A 22,501-nucleotide genomic window follows, 5' to 3' on the forward strand; every position below is an offset into this window, starting at 1 on the left:
TACATTGGCCAAATCATCACATCTAGGGAACTGAAAGTAGCTGTCCATGTGTCTCTTCGGGGCTGAAAGCACATCACCTAGCACCCCACTGAACATAGGTTGTGACATTCCACCTGAGATAGCCACAGTGTACTGAAATGAACCTGTGGCCAGGAAATGCAGTGCTGCCATGAGTTTCACCATTGGTGTCAGAGATTTGGGATAGGTCCTTCGAGGATGTAAATGAGGCTCCAACTGGTCACATAGATCTTGTATCGTCTGCCTATTGAGACCAAACTTCCTGATGACGTCTCTTTCTTCCATAGTTTATAGATCTGGAAATGGCCAGAATACTGGATCTGTCATCTTCTCCCTCTGCCAGAGTATCTTTGTGTGGAGCGTACACACATATGGATATTGGTCACAGTGTCCACACTAACTTATACCAAGACACAGCCAAAAAGTAATGGATATGTGAGCAGTACACAGCAATTTACATCATATTTGTATGAATTACAAAATCATACATGGCAACTTCTTGTAGAAGGAAGGTCGAAGAGATGCCTGACAAATAGGTGGATGATTCATTTCCCACATTAACCACTGTTGTGGGAGAGTCCATCCCAGGTGGTACACAGCCTAAGGAATAACATTGACGTTCCTTATATATACTGGAGTCACCCAGATGAATTGGATGCACTGCCATCAATACAAGTTCCACCTATCATCCTCAATCTGGACTCCACATGTGTCTGTAATAGCACTGTGCATATCATACACACTTCTTTTGTATGGTGTGCACTGTCATGTTGTGGAGTCTGTATTGCACACATTACTACTATCACTGCTGGTGTATACTGCACCACGGTAATCGTGTGTTTATACATAATCATGTATTGACGTGTGAGCAATGGTATAGGCAGAGGAATAGTGTCATGAATTAGGTTACATGTCCAAAATGTTTTTAGTGACAAAGATGCACTTAGAAATCATTTAATAATGTGTTGTGCTACACTGACATGGTGGAGGCCTAATACCAATGGTGCATGCAAGATTGCCGACCACTGGCTGATTTGAACCGCGTGGTAGGCGGATTCTACCACGGTGGTCACAGCCATAGGCTAAAGTTGGAATATTGCGACTGTCGTGCTCCAATGTATGTGTCCGCCTATAGAGGAGACCGCCTATGTGGATGCCTGAGCTCGCCAATGGGATATGCAGGATCGCCGACCGCCAGCTAATTTGAACCATGCGGTAGGCAGATCCTACCATGGCTGTCACAGCCATAGGCTAAGGTAAAATGTGACCGTTGCGGTCCAATATCTGTCGCCGTCTCTTCAGAAGACTGCCTATGTGGTGTACTTATACATTGTGGTTTGGAAAACAAATCACTTGCCTCCAGACACTGCTGGTTACTACACCTCCTCATCTTCTGCTGCTGTTTACCACCTTTGGGAGCTGTCATGGCACACTGTACAGGGAGCAGGGCCCCTCCCTTCAATCCATAGGAGCTCCAGGCCCTGGTCAGTGGGGTCCTTCTCCTGTATCGCCCGTTCTAGGGCTCACCAGAGAAGCAGGTGAGTACTGCTAATACATTATGTACTCCACAAGATTTATCCTATCCTATCGCATGGGCCACAATGTAACTCAGAGTCCCTGACAGACATCAGAGTTTTGTAAGTCAGATGGTGCGGCCCTAACATTGGAAAAATATGTAATGGTACATGTGACACTGTACTTTGTGAACATCACATCATCATGGTGATGTGCATATAGTCGTAAATGTTACACCGGTTTTATACAAATGGCGAGAGACGTGTGGCACGCTGCGTTATGTAGAAAGTAATCAGTGTTGCTTATTTTGACTGATCTCTCTTATTTGTTTGGGTCCTGGTGGTTGTTTCCCTTTGACCCTGGGGAGTTGAACTGAACAAATAGTGTTGGCCCTGTTAAATTAATAACAGTGTTCCCATCCGGCACTCCTTTGGGACGGTGTCCCCGAAATTTCTCCTTCTTTCTCAGAAATGTCAATGAATCATATAACCTTTTTCAATTCAAATGTCTTGAAATGTATTCTTTCAACATTGTTGCATCACAATGGTTCCATCAATTTGAATTGTAACAGTATTCTTCTTTTCAATTACCTTACATCCATAAACTGGTGAATGTAGAAGCTATATGCATTATTGGGTTACCATTCCCTATGCATTTCGGGACCGAGCCCTTCATCAGGGTGATTATTTCATCTGCAAAATGAAATGTGTGTTGTTGAGTACCAAGGTGGTCTAAACCTCCACGAATAACTACTCATAGTACATGCGAGGGTGTGTCTCACTGTGAAAACGGATTTAATCGAACTTCCGGGTGCTCTGTGATCGATAGATGTCTGAATTTAAGATTATCTATACATGCCAAGGAAAGAAAACTAATAACACGAATGAGCAAGTTAATAGTGTGCTAATCGCATATATATTAACCATGTGTTTGGGCCTAATTTTTGCAAACACTTCTGTCGGATTTGAAGTTAATTTCATTTCAGGGACTGAGCCCCTGATGAAGGGCTCAGTCCCGAAATGCATTGGGAATGGTAAATCAATAATGCATACAGCTTCTACATTCACCAGCTTATGGATGTAAAGTAATTGAACACCGGTTGCATACACATATCTATGCTTGTATCACCTTATTGTTGCCAATGATGACTTTGCAATTAATTCCATGGCAGATGTCCTGAAAAATATATAGGCTTTACATCCAAGCTTGAGTATGTTTCCTGTGAGTAGGATGTGTGGATTGTTTGAGATATATTATATGTCCAGTCCCACAAATCACTCAACACACATGAGACCTCACCAACCTGTTGTCAGGGTGATACCAACAATTCACAGACCCCTTCTGAGTGACCCATAACGCTAATGTGATATATCGGATGACCACTAGATGTGCCTTTAGGTGTGGAAAATGTGGGCATGTGATGGTTATGTGGGGACAGTATGCTCAGCATGCTGAGAGCAAACACTGACAATGATGTGTGCACTATATGCTCCATGGCCCAGGCTGTGGCACAGTTATTGTGTCTATGGAACTGATGCACGTAGTACTCTTCCTGTATATCTGCTGATCCTCGGGTGTGGCCTGAATCAGGGTCACAGGACCATGAGTGTGCCTAACTGTACCTAGTAATACTACTTTTGGTATGGTGCATGATGATAGTCCCAGACCTGAAACTACTGTCCATGGACCCATATTGTCACAATGTGTCATTGCCTTAGCACAGGCCCCTTACTCCCACATGTCTGGGATTTTACTGTCATATGAATGATGCTACCATTGTACAGGCACATTGCTCATGTGAAACATGTTCACAGCTGATAATTGGTTATATCTGCAGTGCAGTTCAGGAGTGCATCATCTGCTGTCTATAAATGGGCAATTATGCAGTATGTGCAATGGTAGTTCATGTTGCCCCATACACATTGCCACATATGGCATATGTTGTATCCCACAATGTCAGGACTTCCCACACAGACACATGCAGACATAGTCTGATGTCAAAATGAGTAAATCACATGTCCACTTATCCTCAGAGTGGGAGTTCTCAATTACATACATGTCAACCCTTTGATTGCGACCCCAAACTTTGCCAGACTGTTCAGGTGTCTGTTCTGGGCTGCACTACTACTGCCGCCTTCAGGAGGATACCATGGTGTGCTGTGTTACATGGTAACAACTTTCAGAGTACATGTGGTATGAGCTAGGGCTGCGTGATGTCAGTGGTCTGGCATCTATAGGCATGATCAGGATGGCGGGTAGTACTCAGAGGACTTTGACAGTGTGTTGTAATGTATTTGCTAGTGCTCAGCGTGTGCGCTTCAAACATGTAATTTGTGCAATGTTGTTAGATGGCTATTCCAGCAGTGTACTGCCCCTGTGTCACCCTAACAGAAGACTTGTATTGTGCATGTCCACTCAGTCTCTTCATCTGTTGCATCCATCCAGGTCAAGTCCCATCAGAAGATGTTCATGTGGCAAGCCATCGTCCGAAAGGTGTGGACCCTGGGATCTCTCGTCGGCACAGTGTTCACTTCAGAAAAAGGTAGGAGGACCTGAGACGCTGGACCCGGAAGATCGTGGAGGTCCAGCTGGGGCTGTTCTTCCAAGGCAGAAAGGGCACACACTTGACCCTGACCGCCCCCAATTGCCCACATACTGGCGGTGGCATACCCAACCTTGATGAGAAGTTGAGAGCCCAACAGCAACAACAAGGGGGTGAGTATTGAACTAAGTGAAACATTTTGAATGACCAACTATCTTTTGTTACAGGCAGCTATTTCCCCTTCAAGCTTGAAGGTGACTCATGTCCCACACAATGGAAGCGTTGTTGCATGTGTAGGTCTGGTGGTAGGTGCATGGTGTTCACCTAAGACCATTGTTCACGTCACCAGGAACCAAGCAGGGCCCAGTCAAAAAGGTGTTTCCATTGTTGAACAGCAACATGGGTGCCTATTGTCGCAGACAACCTACATAATCTTAGGAAGTCATGTGTGACAGTGGTCCAAAACAGGCCCCTTGTCATCCTTGTGTCTGGAGTGATGCTCCCTCACTACTGTGTCTCATGTGATGGTGGGCCACTTACTTGTGGCATGCCATACAATGCACTCTGGATGCAGACTCTGTGCACTACATCCCCTTGGTACGTGGGGGATGTAAAGTATCATGAGTTGGCTAACAAAACTGGTGCCATCTGTTTTTATGCTTACATGCTGACATGTGTACCTTTACGTGTTGTACTGTTATATGTACAACTGTTCCATACATGATCTGTGGGTCTACAAGATTTCCAATCAGAATCCATCCTATTTGTATGTGTTGGCCAATGCGTACATGACATTATTAATCAGTGATGGGCATACAGAGTATATGTAACCACAAACAGGGGTGTGTAGATATGGGTGGGTGAGTCACACATACCCAATGACATTGATGGATGTCATTAGTCAGGTAAAAAGTACGAGGCATTGACACACATGGTTTGAACACTTCCAGGGCTTTCAGGCAATGTTAATTTGCATGCCATTGAGAAGGGTGTTTCCAGTCAGGTGGGATGCACATGTGTCTCTGTGTAGGGTCATTCTGCGGCTAGTTATCTGCATGAGGGAATGATATGCTGACATGTTGGGGTCATATGTGTGTGTCAGCACTCAGTACTACATAGGTATTTATGTTAGCAAAGCATGGAAGGTACAGTGAATCCCCTTCCCTTGTGTACACATTTAAGACCACACATGGAAGGATATTTACAAAGCCTCATGTGCTTTCAGTGTTCTAATGGCATTGAAATTTGTATTGTGAAAAAGGTGTGCTCAGATGAACCAATCTTGACTGGGGATGTTCCTAGGCAGACTCATGTGCAACAGTTATTTGTGCTGTGATCACACACCACTTGGAGCCAGATTGTCTCCATTCTAATATTCTGTACTACAGGTGACACCTAGCTAGGCTACCTGTGTGCATTTATAAACTAAGTCATCTGGCAGTGGACAGATGTGAGAGTGTCACTTGAGAAGTGTGAACAGTGTGGAATTGGCACTTCCATGTCAACTGATTATTGTTTATCACACTTTGCTGCTCCTTCTCTGTAGCAGGTGCCCAGCAGCTCTACATGTTGTGGATTAGGGACACCTGACCATGTGCTGATTGCAGGGCCTTGTGTGGATAGGTGGTTATGCATTCCATGTGGACATCCCATTTGTTGACATCATAACTATGGTCTGTTACAAGGGCCTAGGTTGACAGGGAGATGAGATCTCCTGCTACACACAAGAGGGTGGATTTGGGACATGGTCACACATGCAGTTGGTGTAGAGACTGTGGTCATGACACCATTATGAGTGACTGTGCACAGGTCATCTAGCATTCAAGCATTTTCTCATGCCAATGTTGGAGTCAATGTAGTTATCCTTGTACAAGTTGTGATCTGGGCTATTGTGTAATTTGTTGTGTTATGATATTCTTGCCTTGTGTGTTTAGGTAATTGCAATTAACCTATTTCTACTCTTATTTCAGCATCAACCTAGGGAAGCAAAGGAGACAGTGTCAAGAGTGTTGAAGAATCAGCTGTGAACAGTGGTTCCCCTCACTGCAGTGACCTAGAGGGAGCTAGTGGCCCAGAGGGTGATGGGAGTGACATGGAGAAGTAACACGACGAGTCTTCATCATCTTCTTTATCATCAAGTTACAGTGGCCACTCCCTGGTGGTGTCTAAACCCCCTGGACATGTGTCCACTAAATCCATACCCGCCACCCCCGTTCCATCTCCACCCTCCCTGCTGCTCCCCAAACAGCTGTCCAGGCCCACTCCCCTTAGACAGGGAGAGCCTCCTTCCCACCAGGCACCACACTTCCTGCCCCTGTCTCACCTGCTGCCCTGAGTGTGGAGGCCATTGATATCTTGAGGCAGATCTCTGTGGGTCAGCCTGCAGTGCTAAAGGCCATCCAGGTGATATCCTCCAGCTCACTCAGATTGTCTCGTTCCTGGAATGCATTCACACTGACATATCTGGCTTACATGGACCTTTTCAGGTTCTGGCTTCCACACTCACAGCAACCTTCCAACATTTCCAACTTTCCACCCCACCTCCTGCCTCTTCCCCATCCACTATCCCTATTCTCATACCTGTCCAAAGCTCACTCACACATCAGCAGGCATCCACCTCAAAATCCACATGCAGCACATGCAAAGACAAACATAAGAAGAAAAAAGATAGCACAACCACTCACCAGGCACTCACAACACTCACCACCACATCCAGTGGCATACACACAGACACCACATCCCCAGAACACTAAAGATGGCGGCATATAGGGAAGAAGCGTGCCGTGAGGCTCTGGGCGCGTGCGTGCGCCAAACGTCCATGAGCAGCCCACAAAACAGGATCCCATCTGAGAGGCGCCGCATGTCGTCCTGCAGCACCACCGCATGACTCAAAGAGAACGGTGAGGGGATGTACGAACATACAGAACAAGGTGTTGTTAAAAAAAAATTAATTACGGGCTCGTGCTTACGTTTAAATCCAAGACACGGGCCTCCTCACGGTAATGGTTTACCAAAATCTCACTGCCAGCCACACAAAAATAAACTCCAAACAGTGACAGTTTTCACCTGATGGTCCCCTCCAGCCGCCAGTTCTGTAAACAGATTAAACAGAGTTTGCTGGGAACACATATATTTTCATGCCAACAGCACAAATACCGTAAATCCATCTTCACCAGTTTCTTTCAATTGAACTCTGAGAGGCGCATCAGCTCATTACGCTGCTGGTAAAGCTCTGTGCAAAGTGAGTTAACTCCATTCACATAGATAATCATGGACATAAGTCAAGCATACCCTGGTAAGGCCGTCCTATCTAGAGGACACAGGTGGAGCTGCAGGGCTGCAGGACTTTCTGTTTCTCCCAGTAATTTTAGTTTCTTTAAATTTTCTTTAAAGTTAGTTTTTTTACTTCTATGGTTTCTTCAGGCTTTCATTTCTTGGGATGTTGTTTTCAAAGTTTCTTCTTTCAGCCAGTTCACACACGTAGGTTCTTCTTTAAGATCGCCGCCAAAATGTTGTAATACAAGGGAAAGTCAATACGTGAAGGTGGAGATTATGATAAGATGGTTTATTAAGTAGCTTCAATGATGAGCCCCACCAGGAGCAGCCTCCCTGCTGCTCAGCTCATACTCCAACTGACACTCACAGGGACCCAACATTCCAGTGCATCACCTTGCGCCAACATTCCACACCGCGCACTCATACTGGCTGAGCAGCAGGTATGAAAAGACTCTTAGCTTATAATGAAGCATAAAAATGTAAACTTATTTTTTCTCAAATAAAACCCAAAATTCTTCTTAGTTATAACTTTAAGGGTGTGCATAGCTTATGTGGTTCTTATAGTGCCTATAGTTTTTCAATTGTGTAACATTTTATTAAAAAAACAGTGTTAATGTTGGTGAAAGTATATACTTACATTTGAGGGACTTTTTAAACAGTACGCTGCCCTGCATGTTTTATGTGTTAACCATCAGGGTCTTTTTGTCTGAGCTCTGACATTTTTGGGAAAGTGAACTCTTTTGATAAAAAAATGAAAATATGCATGCTGAAAAGACAGGGATGGTGATCCAAACTGCTTTATGTGGATAAAAAACGCTCCAAAATTTCTGCATAGTGTATACATGAGGAATACATTTGTGTTGGGCCAGGGCCTAAAACAAAAATTACACGTTTAAACCGCTTCCCAAAATAAGACTGCAGAGCGAAATCGTGCGTGGCGTGCAGTGGGTTGCAGGCCTATGCTGCTAAGAAAAGTTTTAATGAAAAAAACCTTTCGGTATACTTTACTGTCGCTGTAGTGGTCAGAGAACGAATTCTGTAGTTTATCGGTCATTTTTAGTGGCGGGAGAAAAGTGGAAAGAGGAGCGAATATTGTTACACATTAACAAGCAAAAATGCTTGTTGATTTGCAATAAACACGTTTTTCTTCACCTTTTCATGCCTTGGAAAGATAGGTTATTTATTCTGCTCACGAGCTTGAATAAACAGACTTGCAGGGTGAGTGGGAAAATATTTTCTATGTTGAGAAAGAAAATAGTATCTTTGCCGTCAAGTAAAACTTATTCACATGCACAATTGTGCACTATGAACAAACAAATATCCTAGCAAAAGTGTAAATCACGTTTCACAAATATTTTCCTTAAGCAGACCTGGAAAGCAGCGACTTTCACATCTTTTCAGCACTGTTGCTGTTGCATTGTCCTGGTTGGATACATGGAATCTGGCTGCTTAAAGAGCAGGTTGGTACGCCTTTTATTACCCAACCTTACCCTCATGATCCCATCTGGGGATGCGGGGCCGGTTTGAACATTTTTGTCAGGGCTGATTATGGTTTTCTACTGCCTTGCAATTCAGGATCCCTCTTGGAAACCTTCCTAAATTTCTAAAAATGTAAACGTGAACCCATTCCAGGAACATAAATCGGCAGTTGTTGAATTATTCATTTATTTATTTAATAGTGGACACAAATCCAGATGTTACGACATGTATTGATGTATAACTAAAAGGTTAAAATTCAGACACACATAAAATTTAATTCGTAGAAATGAGAATTTTAAAATTGACATGAGATGAACCTCTCATAACCACTACTATGGCCTAGCAGGGAAGTCAAATGTCTGAGGTGTGGTGAACACCATTACAACATTGCCAATGCCATCTGAGGCTGGATGCTGCAAAATCCTATATTCGGCTCCTCATATAAGACTCAATGGTGTGGCGTTCCTTCTATGAGGCAGGTCAATGCATTGCTAGGTATAAAGTCTTCTACAGTCGTTTGCGGAAATGCTCCAGAGTAAATGTTGTAGAAAATTTAAAATGTAATTTTATCAACTTGTTTTTTTTGTCCACTAGAAAACTTTTCTCCACAGAGAAAATTTTTATTTCCGTGAAGAAGCTGCTCCCCTCCAACCCATGAACAGGGGGTAAATCTCTTCCTTGTGCCACACTATGAAGGCACTTGCTCCCGCTTTTAAGAGCAATACTTTGACATGCATTTTGAGAGTGGGAATCTGCCTGCAAACAATGTTTGAATTCCCACAAATGTAAAAGTGTGTGTTGTTCCCTGCATTTTGGGCTATTTATAGCAATAAAATTGCACAAATTAAGGGGGATATGTACAACTGAAGTGGCAGAGTGAGGCGTTAGCCGTCATGGCTTAACACCACTTCAGAAACGCAAGGCTGCACCATATTTACAAGGATATGGTGCAGCCTTGCGTTTCCCCCTGCGCTTGCGGTATACTTAGCAGTGAAACGCCAACGCAGACATCCTTGCACCATAGTGCTAGGGTGTCTGCGTGCAGAGGAAGATTGTTTATGTACAGGAAGGTCATCCTTCCTGTACATAAACAATATTTAAATGCCATTTTGTCACTTCTATGTGTGCTGCTTAATGATAAAGATTGTTCATGTGCAGGCAGGGGGATCTTCCTGTACATAAATAATCCAAGGCTTTTTGCTTTTTCCATGTGTACTGCACAAGGCTGCACTCATGGAAAAAGCAAAAACGAGGAGAAATAAAGCATTTTACCTTGTTTCGCCAACTTAAGACCAGGTTTTCCCTGGTCTTAATGTTGGTGCTGCCTCTTATTTATGCTGCCCTTGTAAATAGGGGGCAGCGTCAAAATCAATGGATGTTGCGGTGAAACGCCCACCTCAACACCCACTGTCCACCCCTTTCAAGCTAAGCATTGCGTGAAAGGGGGTCTTATTTACAAGGCAGCATTAAGCCACGTTAAGCGGCTTAACGCTGCCTTGTAGATTAGGCAAAACCCCTATCGCATCACAACGTCACTGACAGTGACATTGTGATGGCGATAGGGGCTTGTACATATGCCCCTAAATGTGCAATTTACCGTCCCATATAGCTTTTTTATCCTTGTGGTTTGCTCTTAGGTTCACAAAAACATTTGTGGTCCCTAATTAATGAAATATCAAAATGAACAGGGGAATGATGCAAACTTGAAAATCATGCGCAAATACACATTTTCCAGGGCAGACAAGGTTTGCTCACTTTTCCTGATTCCTTTCATTGTTTAAGGAGGCGACATGTTCTGATGTCAGAACATGGGACAATATCCTTAGGATGTCCTAGATGCAACATATGTAGTATGTAACCTATAGGAGTGTGACTCTGAAGTCGTAGATGAAAATTCCAGTTTCACTTCTTGGGCTCACCGCGTACTGCCCCTCGTAGCTCTTTTGGATGGCAACAAGCACGCCATTGCCTGTCCTAATAGCCAGCCAGGTAGATTAATTATTCATTGGTCAAGTAGGTGAGACTGTGACCTCACATGACCTTGTAGACTAAGCAGAGTGTCCTATTCCCGTGAACAAAGGAAGGAACTAAATTTAACCCAGGATATAGCGATCTAACATTTGAGGTTAAATAAAAGTGTACTCTGAATGTAATTATACCTTACTTAATAAGGTGTTTAATAGTCTTTCTTCATCATTTCTGGGTGGATTAGATGTTGGTCTATAGATGTGGTTCATCTACCACTGCCTCATAGTGCACATTTGCATCAGATCTCAGACAGCACCGGATTATCAGCTGTCTCTGTTTGAAGATCCGCTGAGAACTTGGTATGTTCTGCAAGTTTTGTTTTTCATTGACTGGGGTGGATTTGAGGTTTACTCATTAGTGCATTGGGCTATGTAAGATATTGGGCCAAAAACACAGAGATGAAAAGCAAACCTGTAAGTGTACCATAAAAAAAGTTCAAATAAACAGTGATTTCTTTCAGGAATCACTGTGGCTGCCACATTAGAGGAGTACATTGTACACCCTTATGGTAAAAAGTTCTATCACGTCTGCTGACTTCAATGGAAAACATTGCACATTTTAATTCAGAAAAGCATCAACAAACTGTTGCTCTAAAGCCACATTAGTGTAATTCTACATAATTATACTCGATTTCTAAGTGCATTTGTGTATGGAACATATTGCAGTCTGTGGAATACACTCCACGCCCACTCTCCACCACAATTAGACCCCATTATCCATGAAGCACTGCTGCCAAGTAACTTGCTTTTTTAATGTGTGCAATTCTATCTACCTAAATAGAAATAATAACTTGATAATCCACCCGTTAGAGATTAATGATTTTAGTTTAATATCAATTAAGCCGGAGAACAATTAAGAGAAGAACAGGAGACAAGTCTTCACCAAATGCCAAAATAGGAGAGCAAGTTTTTAAGGTGCACATTGGTGCCATTTAAAAACAATCTTATTGGACTATGTGAGCATCTACAGTTAGTGGCCCATGAATCTGTGCGGCACTTAATAACTGCTGCAAAGAGAAAAGCCTAGGGAACTAAAGATTCTCGTAGAGGGATCTCCCTGGGGAACAGAATGGCTGCAGCGGAGGACTGCTGAACATGGAGACAAAATGGCCACCATATTTGTGGTGCTGGTCACTCTCATTTTTGGAAGTGTCTTCCCAGTGACATCTGCCATGTAAACAATGAAAACAATAATGGCCTGGCACAGGCTGGACACCTCTTCTGAAGTCACCAGACAGGCACCCTCCTTTTGGGAGAACATTTACACTGCCCCCATTGGTGACAGAAGTTTCTCCACCTTGAAGAGGACTCTTGCACTCCCAAAATCCACAAAGCGACACATTACATTATACTTAACTCTCTCACGCTTGGATCATTCCAATCTTGTGTAGCTTTTGTGGAAAGGTACAAGCAATATGCAAATCAGTTAATGGTACCCTCAAAAGAGCAAAAATGGCCTGCACTGTTATGCCTGCTTCCACTTGCGTGTGAGAAAAAGCAATCTAAAATATATATTAACCTCATTGGACATCATCGCTGTGTCATAGTATGAGTTTCTTAGTATATAGCTTGCAAACCTGCTTATTTAAACTGCCCAGGTTGTGCTAAATTGTACCTTTTGACATACTATAAGTGTGATGTGTTGCTTCTTTCTTTTGTAAGATGGTCTAGACAGGGCTGATCTGGGGCAGTAATAGTCATTCTTATTAGAAATGCATTCATATAGAAAAAATATAAATATGTTTGCTGCTGTGAAACAGCACTGGTCTCTGCGAAAAGAAACGGAGCTGCAAATTACATATAGTAAGAGTAGGGCTTATTGCTACTTTTGCTGTTGGTCAGTAGACAAAGCAGCGCAATTCGCTGTTTTGCGTTACTCTGCACATCATAATCTACACTGCTGCTAAATTTCACATACATCTGTATGCAATGCCAATGTAGCCACTCCACTATACACTATTCCACTCCATGCCAGTCAACTCTACTTCTCTTGACTGTGCAAGACTCTACTCTGCGCCACTCCACTCTGCACTATTACACTGTACGCAACGTCACTGTACGCCACAACACTCTATGCTCTTACACTGTACACACCTCTACTCTACGTCACTTCACTGTACACCACCGCACTGGACCCTACTCCACCATACGCTAATCCACTCTATGCCATTCTGCTGCATGCCACTGCACTCTATGCCACTGTATGCCACTTCACTCTACATCACTCCACTGTAAGCTATTCCACTGTATGCCACTCCAATGTACGCTGATCCAGTATTTGCCACTCAAGTGTATGGCACTCCACTCTAGGTCACTTCATTCTACGCTATTCCATTGGATGCCACTCCAAAGTATGCCACTTTACTGGATGCTATTACACTCTACCCTCACGCCACCCTAGTCTACACCACACCATTATATGTCACTCAACTGTACACTACTCTACTGCAGACTATTACACTATAAGCCACTCCAATGTACAACACTCTGCTCTCCACCACTCCACTCTACACTATTACACTGTACACAACTCCACTCCATGCCAGTCCACTCCATGCTATTACACTGTATTCAACTTTAATCTATGCCAGTGTATGCCACTCCACTGTATGCCATTTAGCTACACAAATCTCCAGTATATGCTATTCCACTCCACTCCATTCCACTGTATGCCACTCCCCTCTATGCTATTCCACTGTATGCTACTCCACTCCATGCCACTTCAGTGTATCCCACTCGACTCTACCCCAATCCATTTTACCCCACTTCATTCTACGGTATTCCATTGAATACCACTCCACGGTATGCTATTATACTCTACCCCATTACAGTGTATGCCAATCCTGTCCACACCACTTCACTGTACACCACTCCACTGTACACAACTACACTATATGTTATTATACTTTAAGCCCCTCCACTGCACGTTACTACACTATATGCTAATCCACTCTACCCCACTCCACTGTATGCCACTCCAGTCTACGCTATTCCACTTTATGCTACTCCACAGTGTCCTACTCCACTCTACACTACTCCAGTGTACTCTCTTCCACTCTATATAACTCCACTCTAAAACACTGTAGTACACCCCATCCCCATACACTCCACTGTCAAAATCTATGCCTGTACACTCTACTGTGAGGTAAACATCAGCCGCAGCATGCCCCCTCTCCCTCCCAGGATAAAGCAACAAGTAGTCCCGCAATGGTTGCCACATATTTTTAGGTCTGGAGGTTGGTGGTTGTAGTGCATCATAGGTATCCCTCATGGTATCGCCGTACATTAAGTCCCGGGTCCATGTCCTCGCTGTCGGGACAGTGGTGCCACACCAATGTAAAGATACCTGCCGCTTGGCCAACATTAGAGTGTTAGCTGCAAATTGTCAAACTCCAGCAGGTAATGGCTTAACTTAGTCCAACAATGCCAATAGTGGGATTGAGACAAGTTCGAATTCAATCATCCGTGATAGCAGCAAAAAAATGTCCTCCCAATATGTTAGTATTGGGGCACAGTTCCAAGCCAGATGCGAGGAGTCGGCATGTTCTGTTGCGCATCTAGAGCAGTAGTGGGGTTTGATGGGGTCGATTTTGGATATGAGGTGAGGGGTAGCATATGCCCTGTGTAAGTATTTGAAGTGTAGTAATTTATGTCAATGACTGTTGGATACAAAACGTGTATGTTCACAACAGTAGAGCCAGGTAGTATCTCGTAGCGGACAACCCCATCCCTCTCCCACACCCTCCGGCCCTTCCCTCCCACTGCCGGCCTTAGCAATAGCGATGAATGATGTAGTCAGGAAATCAAGTGGGCACTACTCAGGTTGTGATGAACATGGTGAGCAGTGGGAAATCAAACGGCTCCACGGAGGAAGATGAGAGTACGGAGTGAATGGTATTGTGAAGTCTATGCAAAAGAAATCTGTCCATATATGACAAACTTTGTCCATCCAACAGAGAGGCTACAGTACACAGCCTGGCGTCCATGAAAACGCCGCCCAGTTTTCGGAGCTGGCACGCAGCCAAAGTCTGCTTAGCCAGCGCTTTCATTGTAATTGGGAGCCAGGGACGGTCAGAAAGCGAAATATTAAGAGAGTACAGGAGATCAAAGCCAAGGTAGAGCTGTAACTTGGTCCAGGCCCGGCATTTGTCCGGGAGGGTCTGTATTTCTGAGGGAGTCCTAGGTAGACCCCGCGGCATAATAGTGGATAGGAGATGTGGACGGCCTGAGTCCTCTCATGCTTAAGGTATTGCAATTGAGCATCAGGATGGTACCAACAGTAAGCAAAATGCACCAGTGCAACTAGGTAGTAGAGATTAAAATCAGCGACTACGAACCCTCACGTGCGTATGGCATCGTTAATGTCTGCCAGCCAATTCTTGGGTTTTTGCAATGCCCATACTAGTCGAATAAGCATATTGCGAAATGTGTCGAAGAAAGTGGTTATCAAAGCTATAGGAATATTGACGAATAAGTATAAAAACCGGGGTAGGCCCACCATTTTAATGATGGCAATTCTGCCAGTGATAGATAAGGGAAGCTTAATCCAGTGATCAATTTGCGAGGATAATCTATCAACCATGGGACTATAGTTGAGACAAACCACCTCTTCACTACTGGGGTGGAGGAAGATACCCAGATACCTGAGAGGGTCAGTGCACCAGTGTTGTGTACAAGCGAGTATAGTAAGCGAGATAAGCAGCAGACATGTCCTCACTGTGTTCGACGGAAGAACCATCATCCAGCTGGAGATGCATGATAAAAGAAGCTTGATATGGGGGGCGGAGTAGGCGAGCCAGCGTTCGGCCAGGTCTGTCGCCCTCAACGTAGACTCGATAATTCACCCTGCAATTTGTGAGGTCTTGGAAGTCCTGAATCAACTTAGCGTGGCAGTGCAGCGACGGGGGGGTCCTCCATCAGGGCCCTTGATTCAAGATCCTCCAATGCGGTCTCAATGGTTGCTAGTTCCTGGGATATGGAGCTGAGTACTCCTGAGTGTTTGGCAATGCAGACCCCTCTTATATAAGCTTTAAAGGCTTCCCAGAGTGTAGAGTAATGTGGTACAGTGCCAGCATTAAGTTGAAAGTATTCAACTATGGCATCCCTAACTTCGACACGAAAGCCCTCGTCTAGCAGCGCATTGGCAGGGAAGCACCACGATGTGCGCAACGGTGGAATGTTGGGAAACCAAAGGGTCAAGAGCACCGGAGAGTGGTCCGACAAGGTTCAGGGAGGATGCTCAATTTCAATAATCGAGAGTACTAGATATGGGGTATTTAGAGGAAAAGGGGCGAGAGCGCCAGGCATCAGCAAGGAGAAAGGTTTGCAAGAGGGACGAGAGTGCTTGCACTGGGCGCAATTTGGTCACATGACCAGTGCCAATCGATTCCACTGTTGGGCAAAGCGTAAGGTTGAAATCACCCCCCATTAGATAGTGTCTGCATGGAGCAGGGTGATATGTGTGGAAATGTTCAAAAAGAATTCTGGCGAGTCTACATTAGGGATATAAACATTGCAAGAGAGATGTGGTAGTGAGATTTTCGGTGACAAGAAAATAGCTGCCCTCTGGGTCAGCGATGGTCTTACGTACTTTGAATGGAACCGCCTTGTGAAGTAGGATACTCACTCCCCTGGAAAATGTGCTGTAGTTCACAAAAAAAGATGATCCCCTAGTGTGATGCAAACCAATTGGAGGAATGTGAAGAACAGTGGGTTTCTTGTAAAAAGCCACCGGGATAGAATGAATAGGTAGGACAGCACCTGCCTCCCTTTATGGCAATTAGTTAGTACCCTTTCGTTCCAGGTCATACATCGCAATGTTAACATCCCAGATCCCATAACTGGTGTAGTCAGCTAAGCAGAAAAAGAAATGACACCGTGCAAGATACACAGCAGGTTGCATAATAATACCCTGTTAGAAATTATACCAAACAACGATAGCCCAGAATAAACTGAGAACCCATTCCCCCACCCACATTGGTGTAGTGCTAGAGGCACTCTTGTGGTCTGACACCCTGTGATGACCTTTGACTACCATTATTTTAATTGACTTTGGGGTGTTATTTTATCCTAGCCTGAATGTACAACGTCCTGCATATGCCTTGCTTCTCTTAAACGTTTCTTTCTTGTAATCTCGCAGTCTTTCAGTATGAGCTGTCACGGAGTAGAACAGCCTTACCAAAAACAGAACGTGTGGGATGTGCATTTGAAAGCATGAGAGGGAGAGAGAGGTGTGGAATGTACTTTTTGGTCTCGAAGTGCAGTGTTGTGAGCAGTGGTACACAAATGTACACTGTGGTGTACATTGAGAGATGAAGTATGTGATGCTATAAGCGGTGTGTTTACAAATGTGCATTGTGTTGTACATTGATACGTATTATGAAGTTCTGAGTATTGGCTTTGACATGGCCTCATGTCATCCTGTTTTCGGACTCTCCTTGGCTTCAGCTTTTCTGCGTGCACAGCAGAGCTTGCAAGTTGTTTGGGTTATTCACGTTCAAGGATTGTTTTTGTGAGAGATTGTTTAATGTACTCTGAAAGGCTTTCATGAGCTTCGTCATGATAAAGGCTGGAACATGCGAGATTGGAGAGGGAACGTGGGAACTCCTTCCTGCCATTGGAATGCTTGCTTGGAAGCTGGCCAGTTCTGGTAAGATTTCTCTGGTGCGGGGGAAGGTTTCTCTCGAACCTTCTAGTGTGTTTTGAGATTATCAAGCTGAGGGTTGTTGACTTAGAAACCGGGATTTTGGAATCCGAACGGGGACGGATGCGTCCACTTCGGGACCCTGGTTGCTGAGGCTCTTATCCCTAGCTGTTTAATTTCCCCAGTCAGGAGTGGGCTAAGATGCAGTGTTTGCACCAGGTGAAGTGTTGAGTTTTGATTATTGCCATTGTGATGTTTGGCCAGAGGCTTTGATCATTTGAGGTGCTTGAGCTTTGATTATTGCCATTGTGATGTGTGGCCAATGGCTTTGATCATTTGAGGTGTTTTCTTTGTGATGTGTGAGTGAGTTGAGGTGCACATCCAAAGTAATCATTTGATGTATCTAGAGTGTATATAGCTTTCTGATCTCTTGCAGGACGTCCAGCATATTATATTTTCTTGACTATTATCTCATATTATTTGCTGCTTATTTATTCATCAGTATTATTTACACATTTAACTGGTGCATTTACCAAGTGTGTTATTATTGCTTTCATATAAACATATATATCTCTTTGTGTATTTGAATTTTGTGCATTTGGCATCTGGGAAAGCCTTTTTGTTAGAGAGCATTGTGTAAAATAAAACCCCAAGCCTTATTTGTAAAATAAAACCCTTTTCTAAAGGTGTTGTTTGTTTGGTGTTAATGCTTCCTGCTTCGTTGGGTTGAGCCACGGCAGATTCTGTGTTATTTGATAAGAGAAGCAAAACAATTGGCTAACAAACAACCTGTATCCGGTGAATCCCATCATATCCCAATCAACAAACAAGAAAAACAAACAACTAGATTACTTCTTGAGGGGAGGCAACATTTTGAGGAGATCGCCAATAGTTCATAATCTTGATGGAGAATGGAACAGCCCAATCAGAAAAAAGACTTGGACGATGGCAGAGGTGAAAGTTCCGGCTTAATACAGTTAAGTAATGCAGGGGCAATACAGCGGTAAAACAGTCCAGTGAAGCAGAGCATCCGCAGTAGCATGGGAAGGGGGACAAAAAAAGAGAAAAATACTTTACGCATTTGCTGGGTCCAGAGTGGGGAAAGCATATGCTCCGTCGCCGCTAGGAGATCCAGATCCAGCACGATGATGTCTCCAGAAATTCACGGCCTCAGCGGTCGAGTCAAAAATGTGGAATTTGCCATTGATCTGGATTAGCAGCCGCGTCAGGTACAACATTGCGTAATGCACAATAGATTTCTGGAGCGTGCGCTCAATGTAAGTAAACTTGTGGCGTGCTTCTTGTACGATTGATATGAAATCTGGAAAGAATGACAGTCATACCTTGGTGCTGAATGGGCCCTGTATCGCGGGCAAGGCAAAGAACAGTGAACCGATCATGATAATTGAGCCGCATCGATGATCACATGTGCCTGGGACCTGTGCGCTCTTTCATTCGCAAACGCCGACGAGAATCCCTCCCTGCCAAACAACCCCTCGAGTAGACGCTCCACATAGATGTTCATGTAGCCAGTGTTGGTGGATTCTGCAATACCGTCTATGCGAACATTGTTTCGGCACGATCATGCCTCCAAATCTTCAGCTTTAGCAGCTACTGTCTTAAGGAGTCTGTCAGCCTTTTCAAGCCGTTTGACAAGTGCGAGGCCAGCATTTTCAAGGTTAGATATTCGTTGCTCAGCATCATTGATCCGCATCTCATGCTGCCCAAGTTGTTCATGCATACCCTCTAGGCGAGCCACAAGCGTATCCAAGCATGCATCTATCGACTTGAAGCCGGCTTTCAACTCGGCCTTGATGGCTGCAGCTCACTCCAGAGGTGGGGCATCTGCCTGAGGGCCCGAGGGGAGGCTCCCTGGTGCCTTCATCCTCTCCGTGATGGGGGGTCTTGGTCGCATTGAAAGAGAGAGTGCATTGTTTAGGATCACTGCACCCCATCTGGGACGAACGTGAGTTGTGTCCCACAATCATGGCAGGAGGAAAAGGGACATGGGTACCGGTAGCAGGTAGTATAAGGTCTCCCTACAGATCAGTGTCACTAACAGAGGTGTGTTTCCAGCCAGAAGTGCCTTAAGGATGAGTAACTCCCAGGCACGGGAGGAGGCACGCCACTGCACGCCACTGCAGGGATCGATCAGGGGTCCCCAGCAAGGAAGCAGTCTCTGCAGCAAATGTTGCAGGGTCACTGGAGTTGGGATGTGCACCAAGGCAGGGAGGCAGTCAAAGTGCACACAAGATGCAGTAAGCAACAGCAGGCAATCGAGGATCCCAGCAGGGGCAGTGGGCTTCAGTGGGGCGCTGCATAGGCAAGCACCATGGCTTAGTGCACAGTAGTGAAAGTGGAAGGCAAGCGCACACACAGTAAGCCCCAGATAGCAGAGGCCAACATCAGGCCCAAAGTTCAGCATTATCAGCATCAGCCTCTACAGCGAGAGAGAGACGCGAACAGGCACCATGGCACAAGAGCAGCAAAGAGTGACTCACCGCTACGGCCTGGTCACAGCAGCTGCAATAATCAAGAGAGCACTCCCCCTGGCTGGTCACAGAGACCGGAAACCATGCCCTGTGGTGCGAAGCCACAGAAGGATCCCCAGTGCCAATTGTGGAGCTGCTGCCAAGCATGACCGCGGTCCCGCCCTCAAGCTCACCGGTGACCCCTGTTGTCACAGGGCCTCTGAGGGCCGCGTCAGTGCCGCGTCAGCCCGTGATCGTCACGGGCCACCGCACCATGCCCCCAGTTGCCAGAGGGATGTTGATCAACCTGGCAGCTTCAGGGGGTCGGAACACATTCCCCCGCATCACGGTAGCCCCAGTAGCAGCTGGGAAATGGGGTCCGGCTGCAAAATAGTGGCAGCGGCTCCGGCTTCATGGTCGAGCGGTTATCTTGGTCCTCGGCCAAGCCACGCCCCAACACCACTCCACTCTTTGCTATTCCACTCTATTCACTCCACTCTTCTACACTCCACTTTACAGTTTTCCACTGTATGCGACTTCACTTTACGGTAATCCACTCTACGCCACTTTGGTGTATGCTACTCCACTTTGCACTACTCCATTGTATGACACTCTACTCCAATCTATATAACTCCACTCTAGTCTATACCCCACTCTACCCTACACCACTCCATTATATGTCACTCGGCTGTACGCTACTCCACTATACACAATTACACAATAGGCCACTCCACTGTACAACACTCTGGTCCACTCTACTCCATTCTATGCTATTACACGGTACACAACTCCACTCTGTGCTTTTACACTGTATTCAATGCCACACTACGCCTCTTCAGTGTATGCCACTCTGCTACAAGCTTCTCCAGTATATGCAATTCCACCCCACGCCATTCCACTGTATGTCTCTCCCTTCTATGCTATTACACTGTATGCTACTTCACTCTATACCACTCCAGTGTATACCATTCCACTCCACTCCACTCTACTCCGCTCCATTCTACCCCACTCCATTCTATGTTATTCAGTTGGATGCCATTCCACAGTATGCTATTACACTCTACCCCATTACAGTGTACACCAATCCAGTCTACGACACTTCACTGTACGGTACTGCACTGTACGCTACTCCACTATACGCTACTCCACTCTACTCCACTTAAGTGCATGATGCTCCTCTCAATGCCCCTTCCTTCTTCGCTATTTCATTAGATATCACTTAAATGTACGACACTCCACTGTATGCTATGGCACTCTACCCCATGCCACTGCATGCCAATCCAGTCAACACCAACTCATTATACACCACTCCACTGTACGCTACTTCACTAAACACTATTACACTGTTAGCCTCTCTACTGTACAACACTCTGCTCTATGCCACTCCACTCTATTACACTGTATGCAGTTCTACTCTATGCCAGTCCTGTCTAAGCTATTACACTGTATACAACTCCAATCTACGCCTCGTTAGTGTACGCCACTCCAGTGTATGCCACTCCATTATACGCTTCTCCAGTACATGCTATTCCATTCTACGCCATTCCACTGTATGCCACTCCACTCTACACCACTCCAGGGTACACCATACTACTCTACCCCACTCCATTCTATGCTATTCCATTGGGCTCCACTCCACTGTACACCATTCCACTGTATGCTATTACAATCTACCCCATTCCAGTGTATGCTACTCTTCAATCTACACCACATCACTGTATGCCACTGCACTGTGTGCAACTCCACTATATGCTATTCCAGTCTACACCACTCTACTGCACACCACTCTACTCTACACAATTCCACTGTATGTCACTCGACTATATGCTACTCCACTCTATGCTACTCCAGTGTACACCACTCCGCTCTAGGTAAATCCATTCAACACTAGTCCATTTGACGCCACTCCATTCTACGCCACTCCAGTATATGCTATTTCACTCTACTCCACTCCACTGTACACCACTCCACTGTACACCACTCCAGTCTACACCACTCCACTGTGCGCTGCTCCGCGCTGCGTTATTCCGCTCTACGCTATTCTAATCTACGCCACTCCACTCTATGCTATTCCATGGTACACCACTCCACTCCACTCTACACTATTACACTGTACGCAACTTCAATTGTTGCTCCTCTACTGTTTGATATTCCACTCCAACCCACTCCACTGTATGCCACTACACTGTATTCTATTAAACTCTACCCCATCCTACAATACACCACTCCAGTCCACACCACTTCACTATACACCACTTCACTGCTCACAATTTTAGTGCCATACAGGAGCTTCAAGGCTACATAGCCCCTAATAAACCTAAACTGGATGCTGTAATGGTGGACATCAATCTACTTCGAGCTGACTTTCACAAAATCACCAAAAAGGTGGAGGTGGCGGAAATGCAAATAAAAGGACTACACTCTACAACCAAACGCCTGGAGAAGCAAGTGCAGATCTTTTTTTTCTTTCTGTTTTTTTAAACAAACTTTATTGAGATTTCCATATGCAGGTATTACAGAACACACCTCA

Source organism: Triturus cristatus, chromosome 3_2 (assembly GCF_964204655.1).
Source record: "Triturus cristatus chromosome 3_2, aTriCri1.1, whole genome shotgun sequence".
NCBI lineage: Eukaryota > Metazoa > Chordata > Amphibia > Caudata > Salamandridae > Triturus > Triturus cristatus.